Source organism: Tamandua tetradactyla, chromosome 8 (assembly GCF_023851605.1).
Source record: "Tamandua tetradactyla isolate mTamTet1 chromosome 8, mTamTet1.pri, whole genome shotgun sequence".
Classification (NCBI taxonomy): Eukaryota; Metazoa; Chordata; class Mammalia; order Pilosa; family Myrmecophagidae; genus Tamandua; species Tamandua tetradactyla.
In genome coordinates, this window is record NC_135334.1 from 38,249,121 (window position 1) to 38,269,157 (window position 20,037).

A 20,037-nucleotide genomic window follows, 5' to 3' on the forward strand; every position below is an offset into this window, starting at 1 on the left:
CCTTCAGTGAGATGAGGATGACTTATCTCAGAGGCCAAAGAGCATGATGCACACATGGCTAGACTCAAGGGATGGATCGCAGAGCCAGTTTCCAAGAAATGTAATTTAAATGCTTGGTGCAACAGCATCTTGCCTTTTATCAGGTTAGTTTTCAGTGTTGGCTACTGAAAACACAAACCCAAGACAACCAAATAAAAAATGTTTTTAAGGTCTCCATAGAGGATATATATAAAAAATTAAACCCAAATGAACAGCCAATGTCCTGCTTTGTGATTTTCAGACCAGGCTTAAGAGACCGAGTGCACAGAAATGGGTGTGACTGGATGTTTCAAAGCCAGTCCGTGGGATGTATGTTGGCTAGTGGGTGGATAGTCCCCAACCTACACAAGGAAGAAGTGTCCCCAAGTTTCTTCAAGAGATATATATAGATTCTCACAGGTGTTGGAGCAACTGGGGAAGGTGATCACTGCTTCCTTTTCTCTTGCTCTTAAGGTCCTGGCCCTCTCACAGATAGGAACACAAACACATAAACATCAAGTGGGCAATCTATACTCTATACTGAATCAGGGCACGATCCTGAATCCCTTGGGGAACTTTGGAAATGGACCTCTTTCTAAGATGAGATGGTACCTCCTTTCCTCCTTCACAGTGTCCAATTCTATATTGGCTATGGGCTGCTAAGATGATACATTTGTGTTTTCTGAGCTTTTTGGGGGGGGGGGTATTTGTACATGATTTTTTGGGGTAGAGAGATATCTACCTGGAGATAAGGTCTCTGTGACAACAATTTCTTATCAACAATACTGTCCACATCAATGAGATAGAATTGAATTATCATGGCCTTTCTATCCACCATACTCTCAGGTCCCCAAACTCAATTCCCCATCCAATGACATTTTGACTAATTAGGCTATTTGAGTCTATACTTAATGTTTATTTTATCCTTATTCTTCTTTTATTTACCTCCCTATCTCCCTTTTTACCCAAAAGTAACAGTATTTATTGTGTGTATTTGGCAACTGCACTAAGCCATGAATTCCTTTGTTGAACCCAACCAGATCTTATTCATCATCATGCTTTAACCTAAGCATTCTAAGGGACTGTAAAAGCAAGCTCACTACCTAACTTCCACCTACATTCCTCAAGCTCCATAAAATCAGGAAATTCCAAAGCTCCGATTCCTGGGGCAGCCCTGAATCAGTCCAGTGCACATCCTGTGTATTTGCTCACACTCTATGAACAGCCACTCTCTGCACTGACCTTCGATAGGTCTGCCTGCCTTTGTTAACATGTGCCCCAAGGTAAGCACAGTGTGTGCATATGATAAACTGCAAACCAAATGATTAGAACTTAAAATATGCAGTGTTATTTCTTCTCTCTCATTAAATGACTATTTTACTACAAAGTATCAAGCTATTTTAATCGACTGCCTTACAACAAAGGATGTTCAACAGGAAACTCTGATACTAAAAATAGAAAAAATAGGGTTATTTACTGTATCCCAATTTCTTTTGCTCACACATTACTCTCTTTTGGGTACCTGTAACCCTCTGTGAATGCTTCTATCACAGGATTGCAAATTCCAAAACTTGGACCCAGTCCCAATTAATTTATAAAACTCTCTGCAGTAATTACATTCCATACTGATCTTCTTCTTTCTCAGAATTCCTGTTGTACTTGGAGACAGTCACCCAATTTAGCACACAATTCTCACTTATTCTTTGTGCGTGCTTCTTTTGTCTTCAAAACTAGATTACAAACCCACAGAACAAATATCCCATAAATTTCTGATGAATAATGGGCTAAAGTGTGTGACTAAGACTTCCCTGTTTTAGCACTGAAAGCCCCAAGTTCTGGGAAACCCCTCTGTATCAGGCAAACCTCAACAGTTGGTCATCCTGATAATGCATGGATATTTCAATTGACTAAGTGATTAATATTACAAGTTCTACTGATTACTGACAATAAAGTGCTTAGGCAAAGTCTGTAACCATTTTATGCTTCCTTCTACTGCCAAACATATGGATGTGGAACTCAGACTGATAAACATGCAAGCATCTAATATCACACTGGGAATTAGTAGTCTTTTTACTAAGTAAAACCATACATTTTTTTATTGTTAGCTAGACATGGTCTACAGATTTGGGTTGACCCTTCTCAGGTCGTTCCTAGTTATGAAACTAAGAAATCATTTCATGAAACTTTTATTTAGAGACACCTCATGAGATTACGTGAACCAACGAAAGACTCATTAAAATTGTAGCAGCGTTTTAAGTCTGGCCTCAGCTCTTGACTCCCATACCACTACCCTTTTTCAGTGTGTACTCTGGAACTAGATATAAAATTCCTATCACATTTTATAATTTATTGGCCATTTTTTTTTGCACTCAAAAATGCCAATTTGAGGTGACCCAGGTAAATCAAATGCCTTACCTTAAGATAAATATAAACCAATCTGGAGTAAGCCAAACCTTCTCCTGAGACTTCTCATTCATAGAAGCTATATTTTCTGTTCTAAAAGCAAAGAAGTTAGTCTTGGCAGCTGCCATTTACCTGTAATGGGCAAGTCTTATCCTTTCAAGATTAAATTGTTCTACCTGAGTATACTGTTAGATAAGCCCTGAACAATCCCTCTGCCATCCCATGGGGTTCCTTGTAAGTCAGTGAAACAGACAGATGTGCTAGACCCGTATTCCTTAAAGTGATAAATGCAATCACCTACATCAGAACCTGGGTTGCTTGTTAAAATGCCTTCTCCAAATCTTCTGTTCCCAAAACTTTCTGTAGAATCCAGAGGCACATTTTAACAAGCATCCCAGGTCACCCGCATACATAGTAAATTTGGGGACTGATTGTACACGAGGCATCTTCTTTCATAAAGTATGTAATTTGCTTTCTAACATCTGATCCTTATCTGGTCCCCAACAATTGAGTATCTCCACCCTGCAAATATTTTATATACCATATATTCTCTTAATTTGAAATAGATCATGGCTTTAACTTATAAATCACACGTAGGTTATCTACTAACATGTGCTGAGAGTATGAAGACTAATACTTACTATCTTGCCCTTTCCAATTAGTGGTGAAAATCTGAGGAACGCATTCATGATTCCTCAGTTCCTTTAGAGAGAAAAGAAGGAAGTCAGATTCATTTGCCAGGAGGTGTAATATCCTTGAACAAACTTAGTCTGATCAAAGCATCTAAATTAGAGGTGTTATTCTCTATTTTTCTTCATAAATAAGATTGTGCTAACAAAATAGCTCCAATGTCTTTTTCTAGCGAAAATGCGATCATTTGCTTTTTTCATGTAGAGGAATGTGCAAACTGTTTTAACTAACTACAATTTTATGAAGCTGCTTTCAGAAAAAGAAAATATTAAAATGTTTAAAAAGCTAAAGTAATGAACTTCAAGAAACTGTTCCATGTTCTGAGGATCACAGAACTATGACTAATGCTACACAGAATAGAACGCAAGTGAATATCATTTACGGTTTATTCAAGGAAAAATTATTCCTAGATATTAGTTCTAAGACTGGCAACAGATCTTAATACATTCTTGACAATTCACTTTGTAGTTGTCCTTATTTCCCTTACGTTCCTGCCCTTTTTGTTAGGATCTACATACCATCTTTTGACAGGTGCTAAAGGCCACAGGGCTCAGCTGGCTCCAGGAAGAAAATCTCTGAGCTGGAAAAGCGGAGGTGCAGCAAGCATAACTCTTTCTTTGCAGAATGAGCACAATCTATTTCCTTCCAGCCAGCAAGAGATCAAGAGCAGATGCTGCCCTCATCTCCATTCAAGTGAGAGAAACATTCTTTCTTGCTCTTGTTTTTTTCCTGGGATATACCAACTCTTGAAAATCTGGTTAGTTCTTCAAAATCCATGCAAGTCCATTTGAAAATTCAAATTCTTTAGCCTAGAGGTCCCATATTGTCAGGTACACGTTGGATAGTTCGTATTGCACATTTTTATCATCCTTTCCAAAAGAGCAACATGGCTGAGCATACCAACTCCATTTACAATAATCCATTTTCACACGTATATAGTGATCCCCAGAAGAAATTGGGAAGGAAAAATTTGAAGACACTGCACAGTATTTTCCCCAAAACTCCTCTTCTTGTTGGGTTTTCCTTTCTACTTTTAGTGCAAAGTTTGGAGTTGGAAGAATGCAATTGCTTAATTAATCCTTTGCTAGGTCAATTTAGCTACTGTGCTATGATAACAAGTCCAAATTTTTACTAACACTGACATTAATCAGGTAGGCTAGCATAATTTTCAACTATATGGAGAAAATCTAAGCTAATTCTCCCTTCTCTGTTGGTCTAGCTATCAGTCCTAGTAAGTACTGGTCTTCATGCAGGGCATTAATCACATGGGTCCTTGGAACAACTGAACAGTGGCTAGACTTTATTCAATTAGTTGTTGAAAGATACTCAGTGTCATTAAGCCCTGGCTCTTAGATCACATTAAATATTTCTTTTAAAATACATTAATATTAAAATAATAAAATAAGGTAAGCATTAAAAAGTAAAAGCAACCAAAATTATCAGTTGAGCTCTGGATTTTTCAAATTAGAAAAAGGTGCATTCTACACTGTGAGGCCTCAAGGCTAAAGAACTTACCTCCTGGTCTCAAAGACATGACTGAGACTCACAAAAACATACTACAGTTTGGTCATCAGAGGGTGCTGTGTACTATTTGTCCATAAATGTAGATATTGAAATCAACATTTTGATAAAGAAAACAAAATGGGCACATGTAGGTACAGACAGCCAATTCTCATTCTTTGAACATTTCTTTAGGAGCTAAAAGGAGAGGGCAGGCAGAGGAGAAGCTAGTTAGGGAAGGTGACTCTGAATTGATCATCCAATTATACAGGGCCTTAAAAGGAAGATGGCATGATGGGCAGGAAGGACCACCAATAAAAGATTGAGGTTCAAGTCCCAAATCTCACTCTGCGTATGAGCTCAGTCAGGACTTTCCCTCTTTAAGCCTCAGTCTCCTCATCTGTAAAGGGAACGATGCAAACTCCCTGGACTACTTTGAGATTAAACATGATAACATAAATGAAAGCCCTCTGAAATCTCAGAATCACTCCATGAAGACCTTCAATTAATATAATTATTTTGAAAATATTTTATCACCTTCAAATTTGTACAATATTAGAAAATTTGAAACTTACTGAAAAGCAAAAAAAAAAAGAGAGAATTAAATTAACTTGAATATTCACCATCCAGAGATAAGCATTCATTTCTAGCACTTTTCCATGCACTTTTTAAATAATAGTGGAATCACACACTATACAGTTTTGTATTCTGCTTTTGCCAATTAGTACTACACTATGAAATGTTCCCTGTCAAGTGGTGTTTTAATTTTTGTATAATATTCTGTCATATAACTGCATTATAATTTAACTAATTCCCCCCCCCCTTTTTTGGTTGTTTCCAACATTTTTTTAGTACAAATAACATGGCAATGAACATTCCTGATATCGTTGATGGGCATCTCTGATTATTTCCTAGAAATACTTAGAAATGGAAATTCTATGACAAAAAGCATCAAGCATTTTGTGTCTTGATATATCGTAATATCACTCTTGAAAACAACAAAACAGGCAGAATATGCATCTGGATTCAAATCCCAGACTTGCTACTTATTGAATGTTGATTTGAGGCAATGAACAGCTGCTCTAAACTGAGCACAAAAAGCAATGAGTCCAACGCTTAGCATGTAGATAGGACTCCACAAATACTACCTTTCTGCCCAAATATTATTCCAACTAGAAACTGACATAAACAGATTCTTGACAGTCCCCCAACCACACCAATTCCTTACTTGCTGTTGTGATTTTAGAGGTGGACCTGTCAGCCTGAGTCTCACAGCAGGTGCCTATGTCCTACTGGAATCACCAGGCATTCAGGGCTCCTGGAATCAAATTTCTCAGGAGAGCAGAGTCAGGCCTGCAGCTCTGTCATATTACTCTGTGGCAACGGACCCTGGGAAACGACTTGCCAAAGTCCAAGGGTCAGTACGTCAATTTCAAAAACGAATATGTCAATTTATTAATTTGCATGAGAAATACAATTACCAGAAAAAAAAAACCCCAGCATTTTTGTCAACTAGTCACTATAGACTCTTCCCACCAGAAAGTCTATCTGAGATTGAATTTATATCAGCAGTTTACTTTGTGTAGATTCAATACTTTGGTTTATGGTTATGTGCTTCTCTTTCCTCTTGGGCTATAGATACTTTGAAAGCTGGGACATCTATCTCTATATCTGCAACCACTAGCATAGTGCCTGACATATAGATAGTCAGGGCTAAAATGAAAACAAACATAAAAAATGGTTGCCTAAAGGCAGAAAGGAGAAATAAAAATTTTAAAGGTCTAAAGAAAGATCCAAGGAAGGAAGAGAGGAAGCATTGAAAGAATAAAGAAAACTCGGCTCCTTCTCAGAAATTCCAAGGGTAGGAGGCAAAACAGTTTTCAACTAATCAAAAGTAGAAGACAAAAAGTAATTCTAACCAAAGATCATCTAGAATCCCATCTGCTAATTTTTTTTCTATCAACCACGCTTTTTTTTAATTAAATTTCACCCTGACTTCAGTCAATGTGGACATATTTGCCACTGTTTCTTTCAGGAATTCAAACGGATATAAGTCATAAGAAATGATATACACTCATCTTCAAGAAATTCTGGTTTGAAATACATTGGATGAGTAATGGGAAAATTAAGTTTAAGGGTCCATTCCACCAACCTTAAGCAATTTTGTGATATTGTATAATAGATGGAAATATTTATTTATAATTCATAATCTTTGAAATGTGAAAATGAATTATCAGGGTAAACTGAGAGGTCTGAATTAAGCAGAATAAAGTTCTGAAAACAGGGTTTCAAAGAAATAAATGAGAATTGCATTAATTTTGTCTTTTTTTTTCACATTACAGTGTTGATATTTATGTGATTGAATCAGGGGAAACAGTGCTTATTTGTAGATAACATAAAGACACTTTCACAGAATACAGCCATGCAATGGGATTGTGTAAGACTAAAAGTGATATAACCCCCCACCCCAAATCATGGACCATTCTAGGTTACAACTGTTATCTCCATTACTATAAATCCATGTCTCTCTATCCAGCTATACAGTTGTCAGAAATCATTTTTAAAAATAAAATAGCCATAAATATTAAATCAAATAAATGAACTCCTATTAATTTAGAGCAAAATGCATACTGTATTGCTGTGGACAACTAAAGGTGGGGAAAGAGGACTAGTTTTATCAAGCAGCCTCTATGTACAAGATTTAACGACAGTTGGTTGACATGCATGACCTTATTTAACCTTCAGGCCATTCCATTTAAAGTGGCAATTAATGTCTTCATCTTACAGATGAGAAATTTTTGGCCCAAAGTTACATGGGTGATAAATGAAGGAAGTGACATTCTCTCCTAGGTTTTACCTGACTCCATGGCCTAGAAACATACAAACAGAGACCTATTTTAGGAATACATAAAGCACTCCATATAATGCTAGCAGTATCCACATCTAGCTGTGTGACCTTGGTGAATTAATTATCCTTTCTGGGATCTAGTATGTTTATGAGAAAAACAGGCCAATTTCTGAGATTCTTTCCATACCATGAGTGTATGTGGAGTGTATGTGTGCACCTTTATATGTAATTGCAATCTGAATTTCTACATAAATGAAGAAAGTATAAAACAGAAAAATGACATGAATATCACTAACAAAAATAAATTTTATGAGCATATTTAACTCCACCCATTCCAGGTGGGCCCTGACTAGAGTCTTCAAAAGAGGAAACATTTTGGAGAAACCTCAGAAACAGAGCCAACAGAGACACTTGGAGATAGTTACTTCAGAGAACAGAGGCATGGATGTTTGGAGATACTTGGGAGCCCAGCAGATGTTGCCATGAGATGTTAAGCAAGCCAGAACCTGGAGAGAGCCAAGGGAAGCCAAGAGATGAAAGCCAGCCCCAGAGAAGCAAAGTGAGAAACCCCCAGAAGAACAGAGGCTATATGCAATGAAGCCCAGGAGCAAGGGACGAGCAGACACCAGTCATGTAACTTACCAGCTGACAGAAGGGTTCCAGACCCATCAGCCTTTCTTGAATTAAGGTATCTCTCCCTGGATGCCTTACTTTGGACATTTTCATAGGCTTGGAACTATAAACTTGCAATGTACTAAATTTCCTTTATTAAAGGCCATTCTATTTCTGGTTTATCATATTCCAGGAGTTACCAACCTAACACAATATATATATATATAGTTGTATTAATATCATGCAAATTCGTATAATACAATATATATATACATATATACATAAAAGAAACAACAAATATATATGTGATGTATACTTAAAATACCCACACAAAAATAGGTTTTAACTATGTGGCCACACTAAGGCCCTAACCACAGCTGGTATCTAGGCCAGAAGGCCACTTCCTGTGGTTCTCCAGCCACATTCCTTCATTAGTTCTGGTGACCATGGGCTGCCCAAACTGAGTCTAGCCCACACATGGGGTGAGAAAGGTTTTCAGTGTTGGCCATCGAAGCATGTGTTTTCCCCCTAACTTTGCTCAGCTGTTGCAACCTTAACAATGCAAGCATATTAAGAGGAATTAACTGGCTTCACTAGTCCTCTTTCCAGGTATTCACTCACAAGGGTTTCTGTTTTGCTTCTAATCCTGGTTTCCCAACTTGCCTTCACTCACTGAACTATGCCCAGTTGCCCACTAGCAGCTTTGTCACGGCTCTCATTGGGGTCACCTGAGCTTGACCTTGTCAAAATTGCTTTTTGGACTTCTGGGAAGAGAAGCAGTCTCTGCTGCCAAGGGTCATACTGAGGACATTTTTAGGAGGCCAAGGCTGTGGCTTTGACATTTTAAATATATTTACTCAGGTGTCTGGAATCAGCTCACACTAACCTCAAGTATCAGTTTATTTATATGAAAATGGCATCAGAAAAATGAGAGTCCTAGGTAGGTTGTGAGTGGGCCTGAGTGCCAATTCTGGTTCTAGCTGGTGTAACATAATCTTGAGCAAAGCAGCAGAAATAATGTGTATGAGGGAGAACTTAGGAGCTGACAGACTGGTTTGTATTCTGATCCTATCACTCACTTTCCAGCTGTACAACCTTGGGTGAGTCACTAAATCTCTCTGAACCTACCTTCAGAGAGGAGATAATAACACCTAACTTGCAGGGTAACTGTGACAATTATATTTAATAACATATGACAGGGATGTATTAAGATACTGTTATGTTGATGATATCATGAACTCTTAGATGAAAAGAGAATATCATTGTCTCATAAAATATTAAAACTAACCCTTGAACCATAATGAATATTTAAAATGTATTTGCTCAGTTCTATCTTGCCTCACCTCTAGATTCTAGCTCCCTAAGGCTCTAAAGGCTTTAAAGATGAACTGTATCTTGTGCAGCTCCACCCCGTTCCCCCTACACCCAGCATGGGCACTCTCATACAGCTGGTACTGAATAAATGCCTTATCACTGTGCCACCTGTCACAGCAAAACCACTTTTAATACAATTGCTGTATTTGGTAATCTACATAACTGAACTATTTTTGGAGGTACCATAAAAATATGAATAAATGGTTCTTTAAAAATGGTGAGCTTATTCCAGTTAACTACAATTCTTTTAAACCACTGCCAGGGATCTGCACAAATAATCAGTGTGCATCTCATAATTTTGTCTGTGTTTTTAATAGTGATCATCATGTATTATTTTATTCTCTACCTTCTTACTTGGGATTTTATGTAGTTTCTTGAGCATCTATTTCAGACCTAACATGGTAATTTCTACTCTAGAAATCTCATCATGAAGCCATGGCTCTTAGAGGAGAGAGTATAGACATCTGAGTCTGATTCAGGTTACAAATGATGGCTCAACAATTTTCAGCTCTATGTCCTTGAGTTCTGCATCTGAAACATGGGGATAATGATGAGGTTCGGGTTAAGTGAGCTCATACATTTACATATAATAGTAATTGACACAGCGGAGGCTCTCACTCGGTAAATGATGGCTACCTGTTTTATTTCTTATAACAGTAAGAGTTGTTAGTTACCAAGCCCTACATCATAGATGAAAAAAGTTAAGAAATCTGCCCAAGGCCACACAACTATATAACCCAAAGCCTGGATTAGCTCCCATTCACTCTGATGTCACAGTCTACACTTTTTTACTTCTTATGAAGGACTTTGTATAAAAAATGCATTGTGATTTTACATAAAGCTATATACCTTCCTATAAAATACCCACATATGTATATATGCATGTATATGTCTGTATCTGTAATATTTAAAAATGTATGGAAAGATACATTTTGTACGCAGTAATTTCTTCGGGTACAATTATCAAAAAGTAAAATGTGAAAAAAAAGACTTAGGTAAAAATAAAATTTTAAAAGATAACTGTTAGGGATTGAATCATGTTCCCCACAAAAGGCATGTTCAGGTTCTAATTCCTTGTCCTGTGGGTGTGAAACCATTGGTGAATAGGAACTCTGAAAGCATCAATAGTTTAGATGTACCCAAATTGAGTAAGGGAGGGGCTTAATCCAAATATGGCTAAACTCTTTATAAGCAAAGGTTATGAAACCCAGAAGAAGCCACAGGGAGCAGCCAGAAGCTAGAATTCAACAGAACCCAGAAAAGAAAGGAGACTTTGCTAGGTAAGTCAAAGAACCCCAAAGCCTGCTGGCCAGCCAGAACATACCAATCCTAGGAGTGAGCAAGCCTTCCAGCCTCAGAAACTGTTATTAAGGTGTTTGTTTTAGCAGCTGGGAAGTTAAAACAATAATGACATATAAAGTTTATGTCACATTTCATATATTGTACTTCAAAAAAATCTCCTAAAGGATAGAGACTGGGCATTTGATACTGAAGGAGTATAGAATGTTCAATAGGATTGACTAAAGATCCAAAAGTGGATAGCACAATTCTACCCAACAGTAGTACAATATTGTAAGTACACTGAACAAAGCTGAGAGTGAGTACAGTTGGAAGAGGAAGACTAGGGGCATGTAAGACACCAGAAGGAAAGATAGAAGATAAAAGCTGGGACTGTATAACTTAGTGCAACTTGGAGTGGTCAAAGATGGTGATTAAATGTTGAAATATAAGAATGCTTTCACATGAGAGAGAACAAATGAATGTCAACACTGCAAGGTGTTAAAATGGGATGATATGTGGAAAAAATATAATCAATGCAAACTAGGGTCTATAGTTAGCAGTAACATTGCAATATATTTCAAGTAAATGTAACAAAGACAATATAGCGAAGTTAAATGTCAATAAAAGAGAGAGATAAAAGAGGGGGTATGGAATTCTTGGTGTTGTTTTTTTCTTTCTTTTATTTTATTTTACTTTATTTTTTAATTTTTTGTTCTTTATTTGTTTTTCTTCCTTTCTTTTTCTCTGTGGAAGAAATGGAAATGTCCTCATATCGACTGTGGTGATGAATGCATAACTATTTGATTATACCAGGAACTACTGGTTGTCTACATAGGATGGAGGATATGGTGTGTGAATAAAACTGCTTAAAAAATAAACACAAAGATACAAGTGCTGGATAAGATGTGGAGAGAGAGACATACCTTTTCACTGCTGGTAGGGAAGTAGAATGGTGCTGTCCACCTGAACGGCAGTGTGGTGGTTTCACAGGAGGCTAAGAATAGGGTTGCCATGTGATCCAGGAACCCTGTTATCAGGTATATACTTGTAAGAACTGAAAGCAGGGACATGAATGTTTATTTGCACACTGGTGTTTATTGCAGCATTATTTACAATTTGCACCAGATGAAGGTGGCCTAAGAATAATGGACTGATGAATGAAAAGGTGAACTGTGGTATATACATTCAATGGAATATTGAGCAACTTCAAGAAGGAATGAAGTTGTGAGGCATGCAACTAGGTGAATGGACTTAAGGACAGTATGTTGAGTGAAATAAGCCAGAAATAAAAAGAAAAACATTATAAGGCCTCACTAATATAGACTGACTATAATGTGCAAACTGAGAATTGAATCCAAGAGCACAGGTGATCAGGTTAAGGCTTGTTGTAAAGGTTCCTAGACTGTAAGCTCTTACAGCATGCACATCTATTTCTGAGTTGTGAAAGTTATTTCTAAATTCTGAGATGCTGAGCTCTCTGTGTGTAACCTGGTCAGCCCCTGGAACTGACCAGGTTTTTTTTTTTTTTTTTTTTTTTTTTTAGGACAAAAAAAGTTAATAGAAGAAAATACTTGTTTCTCACATGGGCTGAACATACTAATTTGTCACTGCAGTGTTCTCAAATAAAGTGCTTAATAGTTGGACAGACTACCTTGAGACATCATAACTAACATAACCAAGACATGTTTATATTCCTACTAGGGCTTAACACTGGGAACACTTTCACTGAGATTACAGAACTGCTGTATTTTTTTTTCTAAAACATCATGCCATCTGTACACATAATAAAATAATCCAGTAGTTGCCATGCTAACACAGGGTTTCTAGTGAAGGGCACAGTCAGCTCCCCAAAGGGAACCTGAGTTATGCACAGTGATGAAAACTGGAAGCAACTTTCCAGCTAATATCTTTCAATGACCACTTGGAACAAGTTGGCACTCAATTTGTGTGACAATTGAGATTCAGAGCTAGAGTTCTGCAGCTATGAAAGACAGCCTTACCTCATATAGCAACTGTTAAAAAAAGCTGAAAAAGAGATCAGACTTCAATTAAGAGATATGAATGAAGCAGATCTGGTTAGGACTAAGGTAAATCAGACTAAAGGGTAAAAGATGATACCGACTGTGTTTCAAAACTTCAATTTCTCTGTCAGACCAAAGGAAGAGATGTTTATTTGGTGCAAAATTTATATTTTCTGTAACACAATATCTAATTTATCTTATATGGTCAGTTTATTCGAACACCGTAATTACATGGAAACTTGAATAGGCAGTGAGATCTTACTGGTTTGTACAGATTAGTGTGATGCCCCAAAATATCCCAGAGTAACATGGGCAGAGAATATGAAAGTATTTGCAAGGCAGTGTGATGGTGGCTCAATGGCAGAATTCTCGCCTGCCAAGCCAGAGACCCGAGTTCGATTCCCGGTGCCTGCCAATGCAAAAAAGAAAAAAAAAAGTGTTTGCAAAGAACCCATGAGGGACTGGAAAAATATGGAAATTTTAAGCTTCTCCACCTGGGGAATTCCTGATAGTCTCACAAGCATTGGGAACTACAAATTTAATAGGCCAAGCCCTCAATCTTGGGGCTCTCCCTTATGAAACTTATTTCTGCAAAGGAAAAGCTAACCCTACTTATAATTAGGCCTCAGTCACCCCCAGAGAACCTCTTATAATGCTCAGATATGGCCTTCCTCTTGAAACCAACTCAGCCAGTAAATTCACTGCCCTCCGCACTACATGGGACATGACGGCCAGGGGTGTAAATCTCCTTGGGATGAGCCTGGAGCTGGCATCATGGTGTAGAGAAAGCCTTCTTGACCAAAAAGGAGGAAAAGAAATGGAGTAAAATAAAGTTTCAGTGGTTGAGAGATTTCAAACAGAGTAGAGAAGTCATTCAGGAGGTTATTCTTATGCATTATGCAGATATCCCTCTTTAGTTTTTAGTATATTAGAGTAGCTAGAAGGAAATACCTGAAACTGTTGAACTGTATTCCAGTAGCCTTGATTCTTGAAGGTGCCTGTATAACTATATATATATAGCTTTTAAAGTGCGATCATGTTGTTACTAGACAAAGGCCGTGGATTCTTCTGCCCAAGAAGTTCAATAACCAATTCCCGAGACACCAGGGTTCCAAATTGAGAGAGAGAGTCCATCACTAGGCATGCAGGAGAGTAGATGCCCAGCAACCCAAAATCTACCTCCTTGAACTGCAGTAATTCTGAATAGTTTTATTAGAGAAGAAGACAGGCATGGTTTAGTAAAATGAGCGCAGTGACCCCAAATGATGTAATTAGAGGTGATCTAATTATTGAGCATGCATATTGATTACAATTTACATAAACATAGAACTTATTTAAGCAAATGGCAGAATGAGGTATAGGTGACTTGGAAGTCTCAGCTACCGTACATGTTAGGCAGGCCGACTTTGGTTAGTTCCAGTCTTGGTTATCAAGATAGCTTTGGACTTGGGGTGGGTGGTTTGGGGCTGACCCAGGACCCTTCACTAATAAACATTAGGGGCTGTCTTTAATGATTACAAGACTCTAAAGTTGAAAAACTGGATAACTGGGTACAAATGAAGATTTGTCACAAGGTTTTTACAATCACAGATTCAGAAGATAAGGGCTATAGAATCATTATCAGAAATCAAGGCAGCTGGATTACAATTTAGAGATTTCAGCAATTTCCTTCTGTCTACTCCAATATACCATAAAGCAAAGGAATATCTGTATAATGACTCCAAATTTCAAAAGCATCCCTTAAATCCTGATTTCTCGGTTATATTGTGATTGGACAAAAAAAAATGACAAAACAAATAAATATGGGATGCTTCGGGTGCTCTTTTTCATTTTTATTGTTATTCTTTTGTGGTTTTTTTGAGTAATGAAAGTGCTCAAAAATTAAAAATAATACTCTCTTAAGATACTACAAGTTTTTCTTAATCTAACACATATTTTGGCAAGTCCACCATTGTTGTGAACATTCTCACTATCATTAAAGGTGTCTGGACAACACCAGCTCTTTTTCAAAGAAACTCTGAGACTGCAGAATATTTCTATGGTCAACAATTGCACAACTTCTAATGAGAGGAAAGCCATGCCCTGACATCCTAAGCAAAGTTTTAATTTCTTTTTTTACTATGATATAGTTTGGGGGATTAAAATACCTTCATACACACTGCTGCTTCCAATTATTAATTTACCTTATGTGCTTGCCATACGCTAATCAATTGAGACTGCCTTGGAAGCAGCCTCAAAGAGAAAGTCTACAGCTAAGCAGTAGCTGCATTTAAATGAAGATGAAGACATACAGAACCCCTCCCTAACCAGGAGGAAAATTACCATATTTTTTAGGTTCTAGGAAATGAAATGGCTGGACCATTATATTTTAACTGAAAGAAATAAACTCACTAAGCTTGCTTATATGAATGATCTCTTAACGGTTTAAGGACAAGAGCACAGAGTGGAGAAAGCAGCATGGGATTTAGAATTAAAAACTGGTTGGACCAAGTTCATAGTGTGACAACTTGTAAAAACACTTTGTATCCCAGTTTCCTTATCTGAAAAATGGGGGTAAAAACAATGCTTCCACTATTTTTGAGAAATAAGGTGTAACTGATGGGAAAGTATGATGTGAAAAGAAAAGCATGTATAACATAGACAAGTTATCTACATGCTTGAGCTTGCAGGAAATATTTATGAGGTATGAGGATCTGCACACAAAAAATAAAAGACAAGAATAAAAATTATTATTAAGTACTGAGGTTCTAGCTTGTTTATTACTGTTGCAAAAAGTGGTTTCCAGTTACTGGAAAGTTGTGGATAGGTACTGCAGCCATGTTGACTTGTGATATACCCACCTACCTGACTTGGAAGAATTGGGCAGAGATGAGGGCCATTTCTAGCATGGTTCAACCCCTTGGAAAGTTCTGAAGTATTGATTTTATCATTAATATCAAGGGTGATTTTAAAGAGGAAAAGGAATCTTGAAAAAGGAAAACTGCAGAAAAAGGAGTATTGCAGAGTGGGAGAGTTGATGATAAAGAATGCTCTATGGTTAGTAAATACAGGCTTTCTCATTTTCATCATCATAGATCTTTTGAAGCCTTTATAAATGGCTTTCTTTTCTTTCTATTTGGTTGATTTTATACATGATTTCAACTCAGAACTATAATGAGATATCTTCAAAATCCAAATCTCTGGGTTGACCTTTCCCTCTCAACCCAAGCTGCCTTTTTGTGCATCTCCACATAGATGTCCCTCACACACTTCAAACCAAATATATGCAAACCTGAACAAGTTATCTTCCTTCTAATCCTGCCCCTTCTCTTGTGACCTAGTCTCATTTGATCTTTTGATCATCTAACCTATCAGCTCAATTATAATCATAAGTCATCCTTGACCCAATTGTAGTATCATTCTCACACTTCCAGAAATTCTACTTGAGAAATATCTCTTGATTCTGCTTTTTCATTCTTTTTAGGACCTATGTTATGGGTTCCCTTCACTCACTGAGCTCTTTCTCTCTGCTGCCTTTCTTTCAGTCTTCAATCAGTCTCCCAGAAATCTTCTCAGAAATTATCTAAATAATCATGGCCTCCCTCTGCCCCAAAACATTTGAGTTCTCTTCATGTGTAGGCTATCCATTTATAGCTTGGCATTGAAGACCTGTCACCATTTGTTGCCAAACACACTTTTAGCTTAATTTTTTACCACTTCATTCCACATCTGCTGAATTCTAGTTTACAGACTACTCATGGTTTCTCTCTAAGCACCACACAATATTTAGGAAGAAGCAAAATTTCATACCTCCACACAGTTGTTCTAACCATTTCCTTTGGCTAGAATGCATTTTTTGTCCTTCTTTATCACCCATTCAAGATCCAATATAAACTACCCCTCATTAGTGAGGCATTCTCCAATTCCCCCTTTAGTATTAATTACCACCACAGAACTTAGAACAACTTTAGACCAGTGCTTCTCAAACTTCCATGTGCCTATGAATCAAGTGAGATCTTGTTAAAATGCACATTCTCCTTCATTAGGCTTTCAGAGGGAACTGAGATTCTTCATTTATCACAAGCTCCCAAGTGATGAAAATGATGCTGATGCAATGACCATACTTTGACTCACAAGACTTCGGTGTTCTGATTAGTATTACAGTTAAATACAGGCATGTTGATCTCCTGCATAAAATTGTGTATTCTTCAAGTCAGAAATTACATCTTATGCACTTTTCAAGCCCTTTAGCCTACATTTTAAAAAAATGGATTGAATTGAAATGACTGGCATCACTCAGGAAGCTTCCTGGACATTAAGGATCCCATTCAATCATCTGTATGAGAAAGACACTAATGCAATAATCATATGATGACTGTCTTAATATATTATTTGTTTACTATATGCCAGGCCCTACACTTAGCACCATCATTATATTATCTCATTTCTGGCTTTCAACAACTCTGGGTGATAGATAACTGCTATCAACCCTATGTAACTCAAGTTGAGGAGCTTCGCAAAGAGCCCAAGCTGGTAAGTTGTAGAATTTGATTTCAAATTCGGGTCTGACTGACTCCAAGTCTGTGGTCTCTCCCATTATGTTCTATAGTCTCCCATGATTGGATCGCAAGACTTTAAAAGCTGGGAATGTAAGAATGTCTAGTCCCCAAAGTTACACCAATTCAATGAGTGAACATGATTACTAGGGTATTAATTGGGGAAAGTGGGTGTTTACAGTCCAGCAATTTCAAAATATGCCATCTAAAACTTTCTTTGCAGCCTGACCTCTCCTGGCTGAAAGCCTTGCCCCATGCCCAGCCATCCCAGAACTCAGATGACCAATCACTCAAAACACGGTTTCCTTGAGTTCCCTGGGCCGTAGCTCTTCAGAGCATCTGCTGCCATTCTTAATCACACAAATGGAGTGACAGTGCTTCAAATGAGTGAAAGATTATTTCTATGCTCTCTGCCAAAGACAGGGATTCATTTACTGCTGAGAGTGAAATATGGTTTGGATAAGGTCCTGGGAAATTTAAAATTAATGGAATCAAATAGAAACAGACAATGAACAGAGACATTTGATATTTCTTTGGAAATAGAAAGGAGATTCTAAAAATGTTTTTCATAATGGTTTCTGCAGTAAATAATCCATGTATTAGGCCTCAGAAAGGTGTAATAAATAACCATTAAGAGGTTGTTCTGGAAGATCTAGGCTGTATGTACACAAACAATGCCAACCTACCCTAGCTCTAGGAAGTAATAGACAAAGAGCCAAACCATCTCTTAAAGTCTAATCTAATGAACTTTGAATTTTATAATATCAGGAAAGTTGGCTTTCTTTTACATTTTTGCTCTACCTGCTTCTTTTGGTTGAAGCTGTTTTGTATCACAATTCACTCCATAACTAAGGTATTTAGTACAAAGTTAAACCATGACACCTCTGGTTTGTTAGCCATCAGATTTTTTCAGTTGCCAAAGATAACTAAAGCTTAAGCTATATTCTGACCTCAATCACTAATTCATACTTTTTGGAAAAAATCAACTTTAATATAAGCTTAAATTCCTTAAAATATTATCATACAGTTAGAAAAGTACTTTCTCTTCACTCTGCAGTTCAGTAAATGCTTGCAGATTTTATTTTATTCATATTTTATTTCTTTCAAAAGCCGAGGTTATATTTTAAAACATTTTTCTGCATCTAAGAATTCGTATCTCATGCCTCTAAATTTCAAGTTATAGCTCCTGTTCTTAGAAGTATTGTCCCACACTGACCCAAATCTAGGAAAATTTTCTTGATGCAGATAGTATCTCTGTAATGTCTCCTCTTTTAAAATAAGACCTCAAAACTATGTGCTATAAATATACACCCTGTATTCTTTGGTTCTTGCCAAAAGCAGGAAATTTTTGTAAAGTCAAACAGTACTGACATTCTCTCCAAAATATTAAAAGACCAAGTGTATTCAACAATTACAAAGCACATGTCATCGTTGCCAAATTTGGGGTTGGGGGTTGGGAGGGGAGGGAAGAGGGGATTTCCAAGATAAGAATAAAGCTTTCAATAGCAATTCCATCTGGCACAGGGTAAGCATTCAATAAGTATCTTCTGAATGGATAAATAAACGAATAACTTTGGTACGTTATTCTAAACTATCTTATTTTCTAACTGTTTATGTGTCTATATATATATATATATATATATATATATATATATATATATACACACATACATAATTTATATATAATTTATCCATCTACACAGTAAGCTCCTTAAGGACATAAATCTCATTTTCATTCATTTATTCAACAAATATTTACTGAACACATAATATTCCAGGCACTCTTCCAGATACTGAGGATAAAGGAGATTTAAACAGTCAAAAGTTACAGCTGTCAATGGTTTACAACTCTGTTACTATACTAAAATTCATTGAATCATGCACTTAAAATGAGTGAATTTAAAAATTATTTCCTTGATACAGCCCACTTTCTAGTGAGCCTACTTTAAATTGCTTTGATACAGCTAGTACAATTTGAGCATAAAATAAGGGCTCAGTAAATACTTGACTAATTTATTGATTCATTCAAGACACTGGTGAGTCTGTAGATGATTGACATGCAATCTGGTACCTTTGCTGAGAAGGACTGCAGACTGTGATTCTGGTGTAATTCAGACCTTTGTTCAAATAATGGCTTTGCTATATATTAACCTGGGGCAATCATTCAACTTCTCAGAGCCTCATTTTCCATTCTTAATGGTGCTAGTAATACTATCTCTCTCAGAATGAGAATTAAATGAGAGAATACGGATGAAATAAGAGACCATATACTGCTAACTGGGGAAGCAAAGCATTGGATACATGGAATTCAAGTAAGATTCTCTCTGCTTCTGTGTATGTTTGGAATCACCTAATAAAAAGTTAAACTTAGAAAACTTGTAAATGATACTTAAAGTCAATCTCTGATATACAGAAGGCATTCGATACAAGGTAAGAATTATCATTGACCTAAATGTATGCATAACAAATACAACTTTGGTTTTCCTCTTGAATGCAAAGCTCTGATTATTGCTTAAGTCTCAGTGTTTACAGGAATTACAAATATTTTCACATATGACCTTCTTCTAAGGGAAATACAAAAGTGCAATGCAGGGGATATTTGTTCTCACAATACCATTCTAATAATTCTATTACAACCATCACAGAGCAAGCTCATGAAAAACAGAAAGCAATTCTTCACACTATTTGTGTCACCAAAGAGTGTCTGACAGTCTGTCACAGTGTAGCCATCTTTTAATTTCCATGTGTAAGAGAA

General features: G+C 36.9%; 1 long non-coding RNA gene across 1 annotated transcript in view; it reads right to left on the reverse strand.

Annotated features, from left to right (window-relative positions):
- Window positions 1-2,202: 2,202 nt before the first annotated feature.
- Window positions 2,203-20,037, reverse strand: part of LOC143643341 (uncharacterized) — a 39,282-nt gene continuing 21,447 nt past the window's right edge. Inside the window, exons 2-3 of the long non-coding RNA XR_013156233.1 lie at window positions 3,063-3,123; window positions 2,203-2,514 (exon numbers count right to left, since the gene is read on the reverse strand). This is a non-coding gene — a long non-coding RNA (uncharacterized LOC143643341). The remainder of the gene's footprint in view (window positions 2,515-3,062; window positions 3,124-20,037) is intronic.